Source organism: Mandrillus leucophaeus, unplaced genomic scaffold, assembly GCF_000951045.1.
Source record: "Mandrillus leucophaeus isolate KB7577 unplaced genomic scaffold, Mleu.le_1.0 Scaffold318, whole genome shotgun sequence".
NCBI classification, from domain to species: domain Eukaryota; kingdom Metazoa; phylum Chordata; class Mammalia; order Primates; family Cercopithecidae; genus Mandrillus; species Mandrillus leucophaeus.
The window spans coordinates 331,928-351,547 of NW_012103343.1; the positions used below are offsets into that span (position 1 = coordinate 331,928).

The window sequence follows — 19,620 nt, forward strand, 5'->3', positions numbered from 1 at the left end:
CTTCCTTTTAGTGGATGTGGGAAAGATAAAGGGGTCTGGGGTTGGGTATTTCCATTTTTCCAGGTCAGTTAGATTCTGGTAAAACCTTAGTCAGTTAGGCCCTGCTAAAAGATGTTCTCCTGAGGGCATGCCTTGTTAATAAGAGCAGAAGGCTCTCAGTATATTTCAGAATAGCTACTCTCTTCTTCCTCTGCAGGAAGCACCAGAGGATTTTTCTTAGAGATTCAGTGTGAAAACCTGGTGAGTCTTGTAGGTAAAAGTCCCTGAAGTGTGGAGTGCCCCTAAGACTGAGCTTTGCTGGAGTTTTTAACTCTAAAAGTTGCTTACGTTGTGCCTCCAGCAATTCCATCAATTACCATTCAGGTTTCCCTACCCCAGTACTGGTTCACATGGAGATTTCTACACCTTCTGTAAGTTGTAGTTCTCTGCATCATCTATCTGTCTCTCCAGTTCTGGGGACAGGTGTTTGCCTTGTGACCTCAGTTTTCTGAAGGATCTAAAAATAGTTGTCGATTTTTAGTTTGGTCAGCTTTCTTCTTGCTGAATGGACAGGAGGAATGACTTTCGAGATCCTTTCCTGCTGGACTAGAAACCAGAAATCGTAATACCACTATGGGACTGAAAGCTTTGACACAGCATGGGGAAACACCTTAGAGAACTGCACACTGGCTCCTAAATTCCTTAGCCTGACAGTGACACATCATTTCTATTCATATTTCATTGGCCAAAGTAAGTCATATTGTAATATCCAATTTTTAAAGTGTGAGTAATCTAACCCTCCTGTGTTTGTGGAAAAAGAGAATAAGAAGTGCTGGGGAACATTATTAAAGTTGAGCAGAGGACTCTATATAGGGTATTGCTAACTCGATCTACCACTTTCCTTTCTTATCATGTAATATTTTCTCCCTGGCATTTGACAATACCATATTTTACCGTAGGATATTACAAAGAAACCTATTATGCTAGGTACTCTGTTTGTTGCTTGTCTCCCCACTCCCATCTACACCAATATGAGCACCACAGGAACAGGAATTTTATCTCTATCCCCAAAATAATATCCCCACTTTAATCCCCTGAACACAGGATATTCTAGGCTCTGTACACATTGGGCGAATGGCTTAGTGAATGTTTGTTTAAACCCTGAGAACCCTGAAAGATAAACTCTTGCTTGAATCCACTATAATAGCCAAATCAGGCACAGGAACTGTCTCTATGATCAGAATGAAGCTGATAGAACTTGTGCAGAGCCTTTGTCACACTGGCTGGGTGCATCCTTTGCTATCAGACAGCAAGGAGAGAATGAAAATGCTTCAGAAGTTCCTTAGGAATATGGTGCTATTTTAAGGCAAAGGCATAGAAAAATGAGATTGAAAATAAGCTTAGAGTTTTAAGTAATGTAGTCAAAAGTGTCAATAACTTGAAAAAGAGACAATTCTCAATTTAAAAATCTTCCCATCTCAGTTTTATGTTGATAACCAAGGATATGCAGCTTTCATTTCTCACTAAAAAGCAAAAAGCTAAATCATGTCTTGAATATGAAATGTAGATGCAGTGCTTGGAACACTCTCCTTCTGAAGGAACAGACCTGCCAGATCCTGGGGTGCTTGAAATGGATGCTTCCTGCTGGTTCGGTATCACCATCTTTGTGCTTCTTTATGCTTATTGTTCACTCTGAGCTTAATGAGTGCATTCAGGCATGTAATGAAGAACAACACTATCAGACAAACACTTTATTGAAGTCCAAAGATATGGTGGTTTTATCAATTATATTATTCAGTAGAATAAATTTGCAATTTATTTAAAAATACATCAATTGGGTGACATCTGGAACACTGGTGCATTGACACTCACAATATTAGCAGCCATGCTATAAAAGAAAATCTTAAATGGATGGCGTTTTGTTACAGTGAGTGTACAGTTTTTGTCTGTCTACGTACTAGAGGAAATAGATGAGAGCAACGCAATTGTGAATCACAGGTCCTTCTGGTGTGAAATTCATCCTAACTGAGCTTAAAACATTTGATAGCCAAAGGCATGAGCCTCCATGGCAAATAGTTCTCATTTTCACCTCTGCTAGCCTCGGTTAATGGAATGAATATATGACTAGAGGGCAGGTGAACCCTGCTAGCTATCCAAGAGTAACTTCATCTAAGCAATATACTTGTCTTATGTTTTTATCTTTCTTTTCTGTTTGGGTTAATTTTTATGTATTTATTTTTATTATTGCTTTTTTTAATTATACTTTAAGTTCTGGGATACATGGGCAGAATGTGCAGATTCATTACATAGGTATACATGTGCCATGGTGGTTTGCTGCACCCTTCAACCCATCATCAACACTAGATATTTCTCTTAACACTATCCCTCCACTAGTCCCCCACCCCACAACAGGCCCCAGTGTGTGATGTTCCCCTTGCTGTGTCCATGTGCTCTCACTGTTCAACTCCCACTTACGAGTGAGAACATTCAGTGTTTGGTTTTCTGTTCCTGTGTTGGTTTGCTGAGAATGATGGTTTCCAGCTTCATCCATGTATCTGCAAAGGATATGAACTCGTCCTTTTTTACAGCTGCATAGTATTCCATGGTGTATACATGCCACATTTTCCATATGCAGTCTATCATTCATGGGCATTAGGGTTGGTTCCAAGTCTTCGCTACTGTGAATAGTGCTACAATAAACACATGTGTGCATATGTCTTTATAGTAGAATAATTTATAATCCTTTGGGTATGTACCCAGTAATGGCATTGCTGGGTCAAATGATATTTCTGGTTCTAGATCCTTGAGAAATCACCACACTGTCTTCCACTATGGGTGAACTAATTTACACTCCCACCAACAGTGTAAAAGTGTTCGTATTTCTCCACATCCTCTCCAGCATCTGTTGTTTCCTGGCTTTCTACTGATGGCCATTCTAACTGGCATGCGATGGTATCTCATTTTGTTTTTGATTTGCATTTCTCTAATGATCAGTGATGATGGGCTTTTTTCATATACTTGTTGACCGCATAAATGTCTTCTTTTAAGAAGTGTCTGTTCATATCCTTCACCCACTTATTGAAGAAGTTGTTTGTTTTTTTTCTTGTAAATTTCTTTAAGTTCTTTGTAGATTGTAGATATTAGCCCTTTGTCAGATGAATAGATTCCAAATTTTTTCTCCCATTCTGTAGATTGCCTGTTCACCCTGATGATAGCTTCCTTTGCTGTGCAGAAGCTCTTTAATTTAATTAGATCCCATTTGTCAATTTTGGTTTTTGTTGCAATTGCTTTTGGTGTTTTATTTATGAAGTCTTTGCCCATGCCTGTGTCCTGAATTGTATTGCCTAGGTTTTCTTTTAGGGTTTTTAGGTCATACATTTAAGTCCTTAATCCATCTTGAGTTAATTTTTGTATAAGGTGTAAGGAAGGGGTCCAGTTTCAGTTTTCTGCATATGGCTAGCCAGTTTTCCCAACACCATTTATTAAATAGTGAATCCTTTCCTCATTGCTTTTTTTTGTCAGGTTTGTCAAAGATCAGATGTTTATAGATGTGTGCCATTATTTCTGAGGCCTCTGTTCTGTTCCATTGGTCTATATATCTGTTTTGGATCTGTTTTGGTAGCAGTACCATGCTGTTTTGGTTACTGTAGCCTTGTAGCATAGTTTGAAGTCAGGTAGCCCATGACGACTCCAGCTTTGTTCTTTTGGTTTAGGATTGTCTTGGCTATACAGGCTCTTTTTTGGTTTAATGTATAATTTAAAGTAGTTTTTTCTAATTCTGCGAAGAAAGTCGATGGTAGCTTGATGGGGATAGCATTGAATATATAAATTACTTTGGGCAGTATGGCCATTTTCACAATATTGATTCTTCCTATCCATGAGCATGAAATGTTTTTCCATTTGTTTGTGTCCTCTCTCATTTCCTTGAGCAGTGGTTTGTAGTACTCCTTGAAGATGTCCTTCATATCCCTCATAAGTTGAATTCCTAGGTATTTTATTCCCTTTTTAGCAACTGTGAATTGGAGTTCACTCCTGATTTCACTCTCTGTTTGTCTATTATTGGTGTACAGGAATGCTGGTGATTTTTGCACATTGATTTTGAATTCTGAGACTGCTGAAGTTGCTTATCAGCTTAAGGAAATTCTGGGCTGAGATGATGGGGTTTTCTAAATATACAATCAAGTCATCTGTAAACAGAGACAATTTGACTTCCTCTCTTCCTATTTGAATAGACTTAATTTCATTCTCTTGCCTGATTGCCCTGGCCAGAACTTCCAATGCTATGTTGAATAGGAGTGGTGAGAGAGGGCATCCTTGTCTTGTGCTGGTTTTCAAAGGAAGTGCTTCCAGCTTTTGCCCATTCAGTATGATATTGGCAGTGGGTTTGTCATAAATAGCTCTTATTTTGAGATACGTTCCATCAACACCTAGTGTCTTGAGAGTTTGTAGCATGAAGGGTGTTGAATTTTATCGAAGGCCTTTTCTGCATCTGCTGAGATAATCATGTGTTTTTTTGTCATTTGTTCTGTTTATGTGATGGATTATGTTTATTGATTTGTGTATGTTGAATCAACTTTGCATCCCAGGAATGAAGCGGACTTGATCGTAGTGGATAATCTTTTTGATATGCTGCTGGATTGGGTTTGCCAGTATTTTATTGAGGATTTTTGCATCGATGTTAATCAGGGACATTGGCCTGAAATTTTCTTTTTTTGTTGTGTCTCTGCCAGGTTTTGGTATCAGGATGATGCTGGTCTCATAAAATGAGTTAGTGAGGAGTCCCTCTTTTTCTATTGTTTTGAATAGTTTCAGAAGGAATAGTACCAACTCCTCTTTGTACGTCTGGTAGAATTTGACTGTGAATCTGCCTGGTCCTAGGCTTTACTTGGTTGGTAGCCTATTAATTACTGCCTCAATTTCAGAACTTGTTATTGGTCTATTCAGGGATTTGACTTCTTCCTGGTTTCGTCTTGGGAGGGTGTGTGTGTCCAGGAATTTATCCATTAGATTTTCTAGTTTATTTGTGTGGAGGTGTTTATAGTATTCTCTAATGGTAGTTTGTATTTCTGTGGGATCAGTGGTGTTATACTCTTTATTTTTATTGTGTCTATTTGATTCTTCTCTCTTTTTTCCTTTTTTAGTCTGGCTAGTGGTCTATCTATTTTGTTAATCTTTTCAAAAAAACCAGCTCCTGGATTCACTGATTCTTTGAAGGGTTTTTGTCTCTATCTTCTTCATTTCTGCTCTGATCTTAGTTGTTTCTTATCTTCTGGTCGCTTTTGAATTTGTTTGCTCTTGCTTCTCTAGTTCTTGTAATTGTAATATTAGGGTGTCAGTTTTAGATCTTTCCTGCTTTCTCCTGTGGGCATTTAGTGCTATAAATTTCCCTCTAAACACTGCTTTAGCTGTGTCCCAGAGATTCTGGTATGTTGTGTCTTTGTTCTTATTAGTTTCAAAGAACTTTTTTATTTCTACCTTCATTTCGTTATTTACTCAGTAGTCATTCAGGAGCAGGTTGTTCAGTTTCCATGTACTTGTGCAGTTTTGAGTGTTTCTTAATTCTGAGTTCTAATTTGATTACACTGTGGTCTGAGAGACTGTTATGATTTCTGTCTTTTTCATTTGCTGAGGAGTGTTTTACTTCCAATTATGTGGTCAATTTTAGAATAAGTGCAATGTGGCGCTGAGAAGAATGTATGTCCTGTTGATTTGGGGTAGAGAGTCCTATAGATAACTATTAGGTCTGCTGGTCCAGAGCTGAGTTCAAATCCTGAACATCCTTGTTAATTTTCTGTCCCATTGATTAGTCTAATATTGACAGTGGGGTGTTAATGTCTCCCACTATTATTCTGTGGGAGTCTAAGTCTCTCTGTAGGTCTCTAAGAGCTTGCTTTATGAATCTGGATACTCCTGTATTGGATGCATATATTTAGGCTAGTTAGCTCTTCTTGTTGCATTGATCCCTTTACCACTATATAATGCCCTTCTTTGTCATTTTTGATCTCTGTTGGTTTGAAATCATTTTTTTTTTTTTTTGAGACAGAGTCTCACTCTGTTGCCAGGCTGGAGTGCAGTGGTATGATCTCGGCTTACTACAACCTTCGCATCCCACATTCAAGCGATTCTCTTACCTCAGCCTCCTGAGTAGCTGGCACTACAGGCGCATGCCACTATGCCCAGCTAATTTTTGTACTTTTAGTAGAGACAGGGTTTCACAATGTTGGCCAGAATGGTCTCTAGCTCTTGACGTTGTGATCTGCCTGCCTTGGCCGCCCAAAGTGCTGGGATTATAGGCGTGAGCCACCATGCCCGGTCTCAAGTCTGTTTTATCAGAGACTGGGATTGCAACCCCTGCTTTATTTGCTTTCTGTTTGCTTGGTAAATATTCCTCCATCCCTTTATTTTGAACCTATGTGCATCTTTGCACATGAGATGGGTCTCCTGAATACAGCACACTGATGGATCTTAACTCTTTATCCAATTCTCCCATCTGTGTCTTTTAATTGGGGCATTTAGTCTGTTTACATTTAAGGTTGATATTGTTATGTGTGAATTTGATCCTGTCATTATGTTTCTAGCTGGTTATTTTGTCCATTAATCGATGCAGTTTCTACATAGTGTTGATGGTCTTTACAATTTGATATGTTTTTGCAGTGGCTGGTACTAGTTTTTCCTTTCTATATTTAGTGCTTCCTTCAGGAGCTCTTGTAAGTTAGGCTTGGTGGTGATAAAATCTGTCAGCATTTGCTTGTTTGTAAAGGACTTTATTTCTCCTTCCACTTATGACGCTTAGTTTGGCAGGATATGAAATTCTGGGTTGAAAATTCTTTTCTTTAAGGATGTTGAATATTGGCCCCTACTCTCTTCTGGCTTCTAGGGTTTCTGCAGAAAGATCTGCTGATAGCCTGAAGGGCTCCCCTTTGTGGATAACCCAATCTTTTTCTCTGGCTGCCCTTAACATACTTCCTTCATTTCAACCTTGATGAATCTGATGACTTGTGTATGCTTCATGAAGTTCTTGTGCTGTGTTTTTCAGCTCCATCAGGTTATTTATGTTCTTCTCTAAACTGGTTATTCTAATTAGCAATTCCTCTAATGTGTTTCAAGATTCTTAGTTTCCTCGCACTGGGTTAGAACATGCTCCTTTATCTCAGAGCAGTTTGTTATTACCCACTTTCTGAAGCCTACTTCTGTCAGTTCATCAAACTCATTCTCCATCTAGTTTTGTTCCCTTGCTGGCGAGGAGTTGTGATCTTTTTGAGGAGAAGAGGTTTCTGGGTTTTGGAATTTTCAGCCTTTTTGCGCTGGTTTTTCCTCATCTTCATGGATTTATCTACCTTTGGTCTTTGTTGTTGGTGACCTTTGGATGGGGTTTCTGTGGATGTCCTTTTTGTTGATGTTAATGCTATTCCTTTCTCTTTGTTAGTTTTTCTTCTAACAGTCAGGCCCCTCTGCTGCGGGTCTGCTGGAGTTAGCTGGAAGTCCTCTCCAGACCCTGCTTGCATGGGTATCACCAGTGGAGGCTGCTGAACAACAAAGATTGCTGCCTGTTTCTTCCTCTGGAAGCTTTGTCCCAGAGGGGCACCCACCAGATGCCAGGCAGAGCCCTCCTATATGAGATATCTGCTGACCCCTGCTGGGAGGTGTCTCCCAGTCCAGAGGCACGGGGGTCAGTGACCCACCTGAGGAGGCAGTCTGTCCCTTAGCAGAGCTAGAACGCTGTACTGGGAGATCTGCTGCTGTCTTCAGAGCCAGCAGGCAGGAACATTTAAGTCTGCTGAAGCTGTGCCCACAGCTGCCCTTCCCCCAGGTGCTCTGTCCCAGGGCGATGGGAGTTTTATCTATAAGCCTCTGACTGGGGCTGCTGTCTTTCTTTCAGAGATTCCCTGCCCATAGAGGAGGAATCTAGAGAGGTCTCTTTTTCCTTTTAATAAAGTGTTTTATGGAGTTTGTGGAGCATGCTCATATTCATCTCATTTGATCTTTACAACATCTCAGTGAAGAAAGTTAGTCAAGGTTCTCACTTCCATTTTTAGATAAGGGACACACAGTTCCTGGGGAGTTGAGCGGAATGGGGGCCCAGGGTTTTGACTCTAAGCCCTACGCTTTTTTTCTTTTTTTTTTTTCATTATAGTGCAATGATGGTTTAGGCCTCAGTTTCCTTACTTCAAACCAATGATAAATATACCTAGTTTGCCAACTTAGCAAGTTGTAGGAATGACAAGACATTGTCGAGTTTAAAGAACTATGACTAATCAAAGCCATATGTAATTGTGAAATAATTTTCTTGCTTTTGTCAAATTCAAGGGATCGTTTTTTTCAGATCAAAAAGTCTTCCTCTACTTTCTTCAATAGAAAATGGCCAAAACCGATGCATGTGTACAGAGTTCTGGAATTCCCCATGTGACAACATTGAGGAATAAACTCTCTTAAAGAAAAAATGGAAGGTCATTAAAATGCAACCAAATAGTAAATCCGATTTGACTTTCTACAGAGACTGTGATCAAATTTGTTTTTTAGTAATGAATGATTGGTTTGCTTGAATGTAGTTCTATTTTCTCACTCATTGATAAATATGGCCCTCTTACTTTTGAATTAGTTCTGCTATATAGGACTATGATTTTTAAGAAGTACAAAAATAAACAGATATTTTATATTCCAAAATTGGTTATGACCAGAGCCTTGTTTTCAAAATATAGAGCATAAATTAGAGAAATCTTCCAGTAAAGGACCAGAAATATGGTCTCTGTCAAGAATTATCATCTCTACCATTGCAGAGTGTAAAAATAGCCATGAGAAATATATGAGTGAATGGGCGTGTTCCAAAAAAGCTTTATTTATGAACACTAAAATGTGAATTTCATAAAATTTTCATATGTAATGAAATACTATTTATTTTTTCAACCACTTAAAAATGGAAAAACCATTCTTATGATCATATAGAAACAGATGATGGGCTGGATTTGGCCCATGGGCCATGTTCAACACCAAACTAAAGCACCAAACACTCATTGCTGCTGGAGACACTGCTCAGTTCCAGTGATTCTTGGAGCTGGAAAAGCATTTCTAGGGAGTTTTTTCTCACAACACAAATTTTCAGCACTGATGTCAGCAAAAGCAATACTTTTAAAGTAGGGGTCTAGAAGTCATCTTGTCGTAAGAAAAGTAGCAGTATCTCCTTGTCAGTAAGTTAGAGATCCTGGCTTTACTTTCAAAAGAGAAAGATTATTGAGCATAATTTGGCATAGAGCTGGCAAAATCTTGGAGCCAAGGCTTTAACAATCTCACAAGGTTTAGTGCATTTCCACTCTCGATTTCGTCCTCAATAAGTTTCTGTTGAATTGGAATTCCCATGAAGTTCCTAAGTTTTTGCTTATAATGTAGAATGAAGTGAATATAGACTATAATTGTCTGTTTAGAAGAGAAAGTATTAATGAGCCTTTTAGTAGCACTCTTTACTGCTACTTGATGAAGGTTGATTAAGAAAGACTTAAATGACAGTGAGGTTTTACAAAAGTGCTAGCAGTAGGGCAAGGTGTGCACAATATCTAAATGATTAGCTATTATGAGCATGATAATACCCATGACTAAGCTAATTTGTGGCTATAAATTGGATATTTATGGAATCTGTTAAATTATTTCAGATCTCCAGTGTGTAATTGAATCACAATGAAGTAGCTAATTATTGCTATGTCCTATTATCTAAGAAGTTCAAACCCATTCCAAACTTCTTTGACTCACAGTCAACACCATGACATTTTAGTACCTAACTCATCTTTGTGTTTTTCATGTGTGTTACTTTCATTTGTTCAACTACATCACAAGTTTCTTTTGGGCAGGGTCATGTTACATAAATAGGAGCAACATGATGGTTAGGAGCAGGGCTGTAAACTCAGATTGCTAGGGTTCACATTCTGCTTTGGCATTTACTAGCAATGCAATCTGGAGTACATTATGTAGTCTCTCTTTGCCCTTAGTTTATTTATTTGCAAATAGCAATAATAATAAAGGTATCTACCTGACTGAGTTGGACTGCTGGGAGAGCTGAATGAATCAATGCATGTAGGCACTCAGAACAGTTGCTAATACACAGTGAGCCTTAGATAAATGCCAGTTAAAAATATGCCTTTGGGTCCTAGTCTGAGGCTATAAAATCCTATTTATAAGCTGATGATTTCTCCAGTCCTGATCTTTCCAGTGAACCCCACATAAGTTATCCACTTGGAATACTTACACATCTCCACTTGGAAATCAAATACCATCTCAAAAGTACCATGCCCACAAAACTCACTTAATTTCTTTTCCACCCCAAACTTATTCTCCCTTAGTGTTTCCCATCCTGATATAAAGACAAGCTTTAGACTTCAGGCTAAAAAACAAATACAATCCTACAATCTCCATCTGTAACCTCTTTCTTTTTCACATATTTCATGTCCTCTCCATTAGCCTGTTCTGTGAGTTCTATAACATATATCTAAATCCAGCTAACCCATCAGCTTGCCTGTTCTGCTAGTCTGTATCATAATGATCTCTTTCCTAGGCTATGATTGCAGGCACCTCCTAACTGGTCTTCCTTCTTCTGTCCACAATCCTCTACCATCGACTTCCCACACACTAGCCAGAGTGCTGCATGCACAGCACCCACACAATTCCTGGTACATGGTAAGAATTCAATACATAAACTAAAGGGATGTTTGACTGGAATATTTGAAAGCTAATTTATGTATAACCATATGATAGGCACTAAGAGAATTTGATTAAAAGTGATGTAAAATTCTCAGTAGTCTCTGCCTTTTAAAATTATCCAAATAAGTAATTCCTTTACAAGTGAAGTCAGAAGAAGATGGGAATGCATAATTTGGAAGGTTTCTTCCAACTATAAAATTCTGAGTCCATGATTGGTTAAAAGCCATAAGGTTAAGAATGTGACAGATAATTCAATCTATTCCCAAATTTTTATGAGAATATTCTTGAAAAAGTACTGGATTGGGAAGCTTTTGTTTAACAAACTCTGCATTTGTACCAGAAAGGTTAATTTGTGAGTCCTACACTTATACCAAACATATATATTTTATATTCATGCAGTTTGTCAGGACATATTATTTCATAAAAAAGAAAAGAAAAACACCTTCCTCAATTAGATCTTTCAGAAGTTAAGGTAGAAAAACAATTTGTGTCAAATTATGAATCTCCAAATATTTTCTTTTGCAGTACTTCTCTAGCCTATAAATCTTTTATTCAAGTATCTTTTTAAAAGTTAAGGTGTTTAGTATAATTTTTTAATTGTGAAGTTTTTCATTTTTATGTATTTATTTTTAAGATGATGTTTAAGTGTTTAGAGGCTTAGACCTAGGATGTTTTAAATATTAAGCCCTGATTCCTCTCATTTCTCTGTACAGAATTTTGACCAGACTGAGATATACTACAAAGGATAGTTGCCAGAAATAACACCCAAAGGTATATTTTAAGCTGGCATTTATTGATGGCTAGAGAACAAGGGGCTTGTTAGGTCATAGCATGCTGCTGAGGGCTGATAGGTCTATATCTCTTCCTGGGACACTTTCAGTCTGCAGCCCCTCTCCTATCTATCCCCTTTTTTCTTCAGTGCCAGAGAGAGGTACATGATTTTTGTATCCAGAAAATTCAGAGACCCTTTTCTCTTGACTATAAGTAAGGAGACTGTGAGTAGACATGGAGGAAAAATGAAAATTAAAGGAAGAAAGAATGGAAAAAGAGAAGGAGAAGATGGTGGCCAGAAGAGGAAAGAAAAACAAAGAAAAGGAAGAAAGAAAATAGATTAACTCTCAACTTCTGAAAAATATAGATAAAACTAATTATATGTTTGTGTGTATATACGTATATGTGTGGTGTCTGTGTGTGTGTGTGCGCGCACAAGTAGCCTACCTCTGTCTGCCTAGAGACCTTGAAACAATGCTATACCTATAGCAAAGCATACACCTAGAACCCAGATGATCTTGATCTGTAATCATAATCTCCACTAAAAGGAATCAGATCTAGGGCTTCTTGGAGAGATGGCTGCTTGTGGAATTTGGGAAGGAAAGTGCAAGATAAGTCTGGAATATTTTGTGACAGAAAGTAAGATGTCCAAGGAATGACAGACCCATGTCAAAAGAACATAGGAACCAGCTTGAAGAGACTTCCACTGGACAGATTTGAGAACTATTTCAGCATCAGAACATAACAACAACAATAATAATTGTAATAATTACAATCAATTATATAAAATAAGAATTCATGAGTCCATTCTTATATTAATTTTCAAAACACGCAGATAGATAAGTGAAAGCTGCTTTTCTTGACAGTAGAGTGCCAACCAATTAATGTAGAAGAAATGGTGGATGCTAAAACTGGTGGATAAAATTTTGACAAGAACTGTTATATTTGCATAGGCTTAAAGTATCCCAAACAAATTCTTTATTAATTACAAAGACAAAAAAGCTTTTCAGTGGAAAAAGTGCTGTATACCAAAGTAAGTTTCATTACTACTGGGCCCATGAACATTAAATATTTCCAGATATGATCAAGAGAAGGACAAGCCATCACTTCCACAGAAGTCTTGCCAAAGTCAATCACCTAAATTTAATCATGAGGAAACATCAACCAAACCTAAAGCAAGAAGCATTCTATGAAGTAATTGACAAGTACCCTTCAAAATTGTCAAGGTCATGAAGGATTAAAAGACAGAGGAAAGCTTCCAGATGTAAGGAAATTAAAGAGATTTGACAACTAAATAAAATATATGTTCCTCGGTTGGATCCTCAACTTAAGGAAAAAAATGACTGTAAAGAACATTATTGGAACAACTGAAAAAATTTGCATATGAATTGTGGATTGGTATCTTAGTATCTGTGGGCTGCAGAACCAGATACCATATTCTAGGTCGTTTAAACAACAGAAATTTATTTTTTCACAATTCTGGAGGCTATAAGTCTAAGATTAGAATGTCGCATGGTTGTTTTCTGATGAGGGCTCTGCCTTTGGGTTACAGACAGCCACCATCTTGCTATGTGCTCACATGACCTCTTCTCTGTATGCACAGGCGCACACACACACACACACACACACACACACACACACACGGAGAGAGAAAGAGAGAGCAAGAGCAAGAGAGAGAGAGTCCTGGTTCACCAATCTCATTGGACGAGGGCCTCATCCTCATAATCTCATCTAAGCCTAATAATCTCCCAAAGGTCCCATGTCCAAACACCATCACATTGAGGGTTAGGACTTCAACCTATGAATCTGTGTGGGGGACACAAGCATTCGGTACATAATCTTCAGGTATCAAAGTTAAATTTCTTGATTGTGATAACTTTGCAGGCGTTCTGTAAGAGAATGTCCTTGCTCTTAAGAAAATCACCCTAAAATTTTTAGGGTTAAAGAAACATATTGTCTCCAGGTTACTATCAAATGGTTCAGGAAAAAAATGTACATATACATACACAAATAGAAAAAAAGAAATTAGGCAAAATGTAAATACGTGTAGAATCTGGGTAATGAGTGTAATGGGATTTCCTTGTACATCAAACTAAAAGATACAAAAAATTTTATTCAAAAGGATTCTTCGAGCTACAAGGTAGATTCTTATTATCCTTCATTAATCAACCTATTACTACTTATCCAGGGAGTTAGCAAGCTTTCTCCATTTTACTTAATCTTCTTTCTGAAAATGGTAATTAATCTTCTGACTTTCAAAGAATAAAAATCTGAAAGTCCTCAGGTTCTCAGCATCTGTAACATTAGGTTAACATGAGTAATGCAACATTTTTATAAGATATAATTTAATAGAAAAAATACAAAGTCCTGTATTTGAATTTTAAAAAATCAATTGTTTTGAAACAAAATTAAAGATAGCTAAGAACTGCTCACCTGAAAAATCAGAGTTGATAAACAAATGCAATATAAAATATTAAAACGTATATGTAATTGTACATGTGAATGTACATATATGTAATTGTATATGTGAATGTAATTAAACTTAGTAACAATTTTTGGATCTTCTTTTAAAGGCATCAGTTAGTACTTAACAATATTTCTTTATGGCAGCATTGTTTAGTCTTAATGTGATTATTCACATATTTCTATTTTCATTGAAAATGTAATTCTTAATAAAGCACCGTTCTTCCAAAATATAAACTTTTTTTTTCTCTTTCTGTAGAAAACAATAACATACAAAAATAGGGGCTTACTTTCACCTTTTTTCAAAATCTCAATGACTTAAAAAAATTCCATAGGTTTATTTTCTATGCGTTTTCAAAATACGTGAACTTGAAATAACAAGAATATATGTATTCACATTTTCTACTTCACATAAATGTGTTGGGTCTTAAAAACATAGAATATATGTATTAAATGAAGTATTTATATGAGCGACAGATAATCATGTTTATGCCCACACATGGTGGACTACTTGAAACAATTGATTCCTCCCTAGGAGGAGAAACGAATGATCGTTCTAGATTTTCCCTTAAGTCAATAGTTTCAAATACAGTTCTCCCTTGTATTGTCCTGAGGGCCTGAATGCTATGCGCTCAGTGCAGGGTTAGCTATTGAGGAGGTTTGGCAAATAGTGAGCTACTTTTTGAGTTGAGCGTTGAAAATGATCTCAGCTACCCCAAATATGGCCTATGTTGCATTCCTCTTCCAATCACCTTGCAACAGACAGAGTTTTATTTCATGGGTTTGAGACCTTGGGGAGTTAAATGCAGAAGGAGATGCAGTAAAAATTAGACACGGGGGAGGGTATCCAGAAATGGCAGGATGGGTGGATGTGACAATAGTGTGAAGTATGTGAACAGCAAGAGGACAATTCAGAATGTCCAGGCTGGCCAGGAGGAACCCAGTGAAGAAAGATGGAGGTGGAATTTGTACAGGGTTTGCTCTACTGAAGGGCTTGTGGAACAGAGACACCCCACATCCAGCAACTTTTGTGCTTTCATGAATCATGTAGTCAGATGCTACCACTCATGAAGCATTGGCACCGTTGTAAATACATTGCCTACTGTGCATGATGCTTTGCTAAAACATCATGTGCCTCTCAGAAGTAGTATTTTATCTTTAAAATGCCTGTCCTGTCAACTTTTTCTCCTTAAACTTCCTATCACATCTTAAAATTTTTGCTACCATCTTTATTAGGCATAAATATCAGAGTTATACCTGCCTTATAAAAATATTGAACAGTTTTTCTTGGCTTTTAATACCTGGAGACAATTTAAAGAACATCGGGACTATCTGGTCTTGTTTTTGCTTGTCAAATCATAATTGCATAAATTTATGAGATGTAATGTGATATTTCGATGTCTACATACAATGTGGGATGATTAAATCAAGCTAATTAACATATCTAGCACCTCATTTACTTGTTCTTTTTTATGGTGAGACATTTAAAATTTATCCTGTTATTATTTTGAAATACTATATACGAGACATTCTTCTTGACTATAGTCACCGCGCTATGCAATAGATCTCAAACCCCGTTTCGCCTGTCTATCTGAAACGATGTAACTCATTTTCCTTCTGTTTTTGCAGATACTTCTCCCCTGGACCTTGTTCCCAGGCTCCGTCTGAAGCTGAACACTCTGCATAATCTCCCTGCCACCACAGCAAGCTATGAAGTTCATTACACATGCAGGTAGCAGACAGTACAGCTCTGCTTCCCTTTCTGAACACCTAGGGTAGCCTGCAATTATTCAGTGTGCCAGCCTGTTTCCAAGCCTACAATGTATAGTCCCTCTAGTACATACTCATTTTTTTCTCAGAGAGCCAAGTAGAGACATAGGCAGTTTTCTTCTCAAAATGTGCCAGAAATTCCAAAACAATCTCAAGGCATTAAAGGCTATGTGCAGAAAGCATGCAGTTGTAGAGTCCCTCCTTTGCAGAACCTTGTACCTCAGCCTACCAGCATTTCCTTGCTGCTTCTCATCCTGACCCTCATCCTCATGCACAGACCATTGGATTTTACTGCACTCACGTACTTGTGTACTTCTTTCTAACAGCTGACTGAAATCCTTCCTACATTTTCAGGGTGGTGGGCAGAAAGTTTTTCTCAGGAAACATTGTAGGGAAGCTGGCACGGGACAGTAATATATATGGGGAGGGTCACATTCTATTATTGATGGGTTTCCGTGGTCACAGGGAGTCAGGGCTGGTTGGAAATGGAAAGAAACAAGTTCATGTTAACACAGCTGAGTGCAAGGCTATGGCCTAAAGACCTGAGACGCTCCAGGAATAGGTTCAGGATGCTTCCTTGTTGTCTTCTGATGAAACCAAAATCTACCATTTCTGTTTGAGAGTTTTGGGAAAGAGGTGGCAGGTGAGGAGGTTAGGGCATAGATGTGTGAATACTGCCACTATGAACCCCAAAGCACATTTGCCATGATTGGTCTAAAAATAAGATAATAATCCAAATGTAGCTAAATATAGACTACTGTCTAGTTTCTCTCTTTTACACTCTTTGGCTACCAGTGATCCTTTATGCCTGTCCCTTGGGGGACTTAGGAAGGACAAAGAAGAGACAAGAATCAGTGTAACATTTAAACAACAGTGCAACCGTGCTGTGACAGCCATCTCATCGTGATGTCCTAAGTAGCCAGTGTTTCCTTCACAACACGACAATGGTAAACAAAGATGTTTTCTGGATGGCTGAAGCAAATGTGATTTTTATGCTCAGACCATCCCCCTGCCCTTAAGCCCCTACCAGGGTTAAAAAATTTTTTTTTCTTTTTTTTTTTTTTTGCTATGAATTTTCTACATGGAGATAGGTGAAATGAGACATTATTTTCTTCTTCTGTTTATTTTCTATGTTACACAATTTCAAGATGCTGGAAATTTTGTTGAAACACTACTCACTGCAGAGAATATAAGCTTGCATATTGAATTCTAAAATCCCCCTGTTGTGTGGCATTGCTAAGAATGCAGGAGGGGAAGTTCTGTTGTGTGAAATCCCAGGGTTATGACAAGTTTGACAAGATGAGCTTGATTGACCTTACCTCATGTGGTCACACAGGCAAATCTACCATCGAGGTTCTCAGAAACAGATAAGGCAGATGAGGAATGGCCCTCTAGAGATGAACACTAATTTGTTGTAACCTGAGTAGAAAAAATAAATCTGGGAGATTTTAAAACATCGTTTAATGAGTAAAATAATGCGATGTGAAGAATGATGGGGTTTTATAATTCCTCTCTAAGCCCCACGGTAAAAATTACAAATCATCATTGTTTAGTAAAAATCGGATGCATTTTTTAAAAATTCAACTGGAGCAGGAGGATGGGAAGAAGTATATTCATTAAAATGTTTATTGGTGAGCTGTGGCTGTTTTTCATGAGCCACTGACATCTATTCTAATACACAGACAAAGAAAATCCTCAAAGGCAATGCTCAATGAGATCTTGGCAATATTTTTCACTTAGGAAGGATTAATTTCTATGAAGGAAAGCTTTTTAGAAACATGAAATAATGAGCTCTAAATGTATGTCCTTGTCAAGCACATTAGCACAAATGGCTTGGACTATTTCCTAGAGGAAATTAGATGCTTGGTGGGATGCAGGAGTAGAGGGAGTACATTTTGATTGGGAAAAAATGATTGGGATTTAGGATTGAGTGAAGGTGAACCTGAATGATCCTCAACTAACAAGCCTGAGTCAAAGACTCTGATCTGTAGAGAGAATAAACTGCAAAGGAGAAGCAACTAGAGACCAGCGTTGTATAAACCCTCCTGTCCAGGATAGAGCTAATTTCTCTCCCTGCTGAATTACAGCCTAAAAATGCAAATTCAGTTATTTGCAAGCTATGTTTCCCAGTCAAACTACTAAAACCCAATTCTATGATTACAAAGAAAGGGAGAAAGACAGAGGTTGCCTTTTGGCATCTAAAAACACATGTCTCCCACTACTCAATTGTGACTGCTCAGAGAGAACAATTCTCTGTCAATGGAAACTGAGAGGTTGTGGGAAAAATAATGTGATGATGGGCAACAAGATGGCAGAAAGGAAGAGAGCAGTTCATAGAGATAAGAAGTGATCAGAGAAAAGAAAAACAAGAATTCAATCGTTTCCAAATGTCTTGTCTGTTTCTTCTTTTAACCTGTCTCCTCTCCACCTACCCTTCCATGATTGCTGCAGGTATACACATAGAGTACTTTAATTTGTGAACATCTGTTCATCCAATTTGAATTCCATATTCTCTAGGGGAAATTCTGTGATGCAATGAGCATAAAATGAGTTGCAGAACCATTAGTAGCAACAAAGGTGGGGAGGGGGTCTCTTACCTGAGGTGCTGCTTTGAAAACATCTTCTAATATTCTTGACTTTCCTAACGAAGTGCTATCACCTCTGCAGATGGTAAAATTATGTATGTATTTTGTGGAATTCCCTTAGCAAGGACGCTTTCATTGGGGGAGTTTAATAAGAATGATATTCTTTGGTGGAAAAAAGAACACTGGCTACTTATGATATCACACTGAGATGGCTGTAGCACGATTGCAGTGTTGTTTAAGTGTTACATTGATTTTTGTCTCTTCTCTGTCCTTCCTAAGTCCCCTGAGGGGTAGGCAAAAAGGATTGCTGGTAGCCTTTCCCCACTGCAACCTGTAAATTTAATTCAATAGGATCTCACTGAAATCTGAACATTTAAGTCCAAGTAAATATTACCTGAAAGTTATTTTTAAAGGGCTACATGAATTTTAAAATTATGCTAAAAGATTGAGAATCATAATGAAGAAACATGTTTTTAAGGGAGATTTAAAAGGAGGAAACATTGTCTAGTCCAACTCTAAACTCCTGCCCTTCTCCATAGTCAACACATTTACCAAAAGCCAGAAGCATACATAATTTCTACTAATTTTCAGAGAAAAAATAAAAATTCATACTACAGTTATATAACTTATTATCTAAATTTGGACATTAAAAAATATAAATGGGAATTTTTAAAACATCTATTAAAACAACAGGCATAACCTAGAACTGTCCTAAGCAAACTAGATAACTAGAAGTATAGCCGCCCTACTTACCTTCATCCTATAGATGTGCACAGTTAGTGCTGGAACCATTGCTAGAAATCCTTCTCTAGCTTGGTGGAGAAATCACTATGGAACTGGCACATTGCTGCTGAGTCATCCTCTCCTTCACTTCATAACTCATCATCTAAATGTGTTTCTATATTTTCAGAAAGTTGAGGCTCAGGAAAAGTAAGCAACTTTCTCTCTACCTCACAGCAACCTATGAGCTATACTTCCCTTATCTTTTATAAGTATCCATCCTAGAGTTTCTAGATCCTCAGGAATGTTCCCCATGGCTCCCCTGACATGAATTATGACATCACTAACACTCCCAGGGATGTAGTTTGAAGAGTATAATTTTTTTCCCCTAGTGCTCAGTACTTATACTAATTTCTAGATCTCAAGACCTGATCGTCTTGAGCACTGTCATATTCAGAGTGATCCCCAACAATAAGTTTTAATATTTCTTTCCTGATGATAGGAGATAAACTAAATATGTGTTTCAGTATACTCATGGAGGTAAAGTCTTTTAACAAGCCCAAGTTAAGGAACTGTGGTTATCAACATTGTTTCTAGATGATGGCTTCTTTTTCTCCTTCTTGAATGGAGTTTAATGTTGTTAGTG

The 19,620-nt window shown here is 37.7% G+C and overlaps 1 long non-coding RNA gene across 1 annotated transcript in view; it reads right to left on the reverse strand.

Annotated features, from left to right (window-relative positions):
- Positions 1-19,242, reverse strand: part of LOC105545076 — a 34,922-nt gene extending 15,680 nt beyond the window's left edge. The window contains exon 1 of the long non-coding RNA XR_001006865.1: positions 19,008-19,242. This is a non-coding gene — a long non-coding RNA (uncharacterized LOC105545076). The remainder of the gene's footprint in view (positions 1-19,007) is intronic.
- Between the last annotated feature and the right edge of the window lie 378 nt (positions 19,243-19,620).